Genomic DNA, 3,628 nt, shown 5'->3' on the forward strand with positions numbered 1-3,628 from the left:
ACAGCTTCTCTACACACACAGCAAAAGAAATTACCCATTGCAAAACAGTACTAATGGCAACACTGAAAAACATGTATTAAAGTGAAGAGAAACACCTTCATTACCTTAGATGGGTTGAAGTTGTGGATCCTGAGTTTTCACTCAAACATACTGCACTGAAGAAGAACCGTGAATGGGTTTGACATTTTCACTCGTGATCTCCACAAGGATGAGTGCTGCCAAAGTATCTATCCTCAATGGGGTGAAATACTCAGCCTCCCCAGATGACAATCTTGGATCTAACAATTAGAAAGCAGCAGACTTAGGTAACAAAGAAAGAAAACAAAAGTTCCCAAGACTTATGGTTGTAGGAAAGAATGAGCATATGGGTCATCTTGTCATAGGAGATCACAAATCAAATCAACATTTCATTTCAAAAAGGAAGAGTAATGAACGAGTGGTATCTTAGTATCAGTAAAGTACGGACAGTAATTATCAGAAAGATACTAGTAACATTGCTTTCTAACTTCAGTGAGGTAGATCATGACGAAGAAGGCTAGTACGGTGATGAATATCCAAAGGACAGATCCTGAAACTCCAGATGACTCTGAAAGTAATTCAGACACAAAGAAAGAAGAGTCTACTCAGGAACTTAATCTGCCGAGCATCCCGATGAAGTGGAACATCTCCAAAACAACAACAACAAAAAAAGTGATGCAAAAAGCAATTATAAAATGATGTTTGACAAATCCGGTATTTCATAATTCCCAAATACTTAGAAATTTGTATTCAAAGCAAACCTTACTCTTTTAGTGCACAGAGGAGAATTGTTTATACACACTTATCTAGTATAATTTTTGTACTATGTTCCTTAGGAGGCCCTTTAAAATTATTACAGTTTCTGCTTTCACATGCCAAGTATTACACTATTTTTTCTTTTTTTTTTCTTTTTTGACTTTTTGGGTCACACCCGGCGATGCTCAGGGGTTACTCCTGGCTCTGCACTCAGGAATTATTTCTGGCAGTGCTCAGGGGATCATATGGGATGCGGGGGATTGAAACCTTGTGTGCAAGGCAACTGCCCTATCCACTGTGCTATCGATCTGGCCCCAAAAATTACACTTTTATGGCCATGACTATACCCATTTTTTGTACAGACTATAGTTGTATAAAATAAGAATTTTAGATACAATACTAAATTTCCTTTTATTTAGTATTATCAAAGGACTAATCTTACCTTCTACCCCTTGAAGTACAGTTGTAGCGAATGGCACTTTTTTGTTTGTGGTAGTACTTTCATCTTTTAGTTCCTTCATACTTTTGTCTCATAAAAATTTTATCTAATACTTTGATGTGTCCATGAAAAGTTTTCTCTTATTATGCTTTGTTACAGTAGAGCTATTCATCATGGATATTTCTGCTGCCAATAACAATCTAAATTAATATAGGAAAAATGTGGTACTTAATGCACACTTATTGATTCAGCTGTAATTTTTTGGAGCAAAGGAATAAGAGCCCATCCTGTTACAACTTATGTAGATGAAGTTACAATTGTTGTATTTTCACAATGTTATGTTCCCAAGCCATATATATATATATATATATATATATATATATATATATAACATATCATATAATTTGAATTACATTATATGTTAGATTTTGGAGAGAGAATGGCCATTGTTTTATAAAGGAAGTTATTTCTATGATCATTTGGTCCTATTTATTTAAAACTATATAAAACTGGATTTTTTTGAAGGTAATAAGTGACCAAAGTTGATTATCTTACTAAGGCCCAAATAAAGAGGAAGCAGTTTCCCATATTTGATTGTGATACCTTTGTCCTTTATATGTTTAAAAAAAAAAGGAGCAAACTTTTTGAACAAGTACCTGAAACAAATTTATTTGATCCTCATTAAAAATGAGTTGCTGATTTCTGATTTTATTCCTCTTTCTCATAGGGTGAGATTAAAATGATCGAACTGCAGTCGTTTCAGGTATTTATATAAAATATTAATACAAGCTTCAATATGAACTAATCAATAATCTTTGAAGATTTGCAGTCAAAATATTAATGTTTGTAACATATTTCAAGACTTGAGTCAGGCATCTAGATGTTTAAGTATGTGTTTGATATGTTGGATTTAAAAAAAATTTGTTCCTGTCCTTTTGAAATTTAGAAATATTATGAATATAGCAAGATGAATTGGTAATTTCTGGTTCATGAAGAAAAATATTTTCATATATTAGACTTACAGAATTTTTGTTTTTGTCATATTTTGTAATAGGTGTTTAACCGACATGGTTAAAAACATTGAGATAATAATAGTCTACATGACCATTTATAAATATTTTCTTTGAATAGTAATAAATACTTTTAGCCACTGATGTTAAACATTTCATACATAGGGTTCATTCACTGTCACTGTCACTGTCCTCCCGTTGTTCATCGATTTGCTCAAGCGGGCCCAGTAACGTCTCCATTGTGAGACTTCTTGTTACTGTGTTTGGCATATTGAATACTTGCCAAAGTATTCAATAGCTTGCCAGTTACAATTCATTTAAGTAGTGCACGAGTCTTATTTATGTTTGAATGTGGAAGGAATAAACTAATATTAAAAAGTCAATGTTTTTAATTGTAAATCTACAACTTTAAAAAAAAATAAAATAAAATAAAGGGAAAAAAATCACCTGGATTAATCCCCATTTATAAAGAAAGAAAATTAAACCTTGTCTTCAGTACAAAAATGAAAATTATTGTATTCCAAATGTACATTTTTTAATTTATTTTTTTTTTATTTTTTTTACAGTTGTAGATTTACAATTTTTTGTGAAAATGTACATTTTTAAATGATAGCATATGTTGTGTTGTCCAATAGGTTAGTTTGTCACCCCACCTAAAACGCTTTGACCTTAAGAACCAGATTTATTCTAACATTTCCCAGAGTCTAATGCATTATCTAACATTTGGTAGTTGCCCATCAAATAGAAATTGCTAATCACTAAATCTACTTCACATCAGTAAGCAAGAGACAACACATTGTATCTGGTCTTAGAAGATGTAAAGAAAATTTATGTACTGAACTTTAGTTTAAATTTCTTCCTTCCTTTTTGGAATTTCATTACTTTTAACACAATGCATGGGTCACAAGAGAAAAAAAATGTTGCATAAATTTAATTCCACTTAAACCAAATAAATAAATAAATTCCTAAATAGCTCACTATACCACACCCTAATAGTTTTCTTATGACCTAATTTAAACCTGGAGAGGTTAGGGACTTCTTCAAGGGGTGTCTATACCCACTTAATACCCTCTGTTATATTTACTGACCTGCTATTTCCCCCTATTCATCTGGGGTTCGTGATACTTTATCACTTGTTTCATCTGCCTAGATGCCCTTCATTCCAATCTCTGCCTAGACATCTTCTTTACATCTTCTAAGACTAGATCTAATGTGATGTCTCTTGAAGCCTGACAGTAAGGTAGAATGAATTATTGCCCTATCTATACTTTTCAGTACTTTCAAGTCTAGTCATAGAGCGCTGGCCCTATCCTATTCTTTGTGTTATCCCTCTGCATGGTTGGAGTGCAAAAAAAAAATTTGGTGCATCTTTTTGTCCTTGTACCTGGCATGATGCCCACCACAG

The 3,628-nt window shown here is 32.7% G+C and overlaps 1 pseudogene; it reads left to right on the forward strand.

Annotated features, from left to right (window-relative positions):
• Positions 1-208: 208 nt before the first annotated feature.
• Positions 209-743, forward strand: LOC130038834 (small acidic protein-like; annotated as a pseudogene).
• Positions 744-3,628: the final 2,885 nt, after the last annotated feature.

Source organism: Sorex fumeus, unplaced genomic scaffold (assembly GCF_029834395.1).
Source record: "Sorex fumeus unplaced genomic scaffold, SorFum_2.1 ptg000080l, whole genome shotgun sequence".
Classification (NCBI taxonomy): domain Eukaryota; kingdom Metazoa; phylum Chordata; class Mammalia; order Eulipotyphla; family Soricidae; genus Sorex; species Sorex fumeus.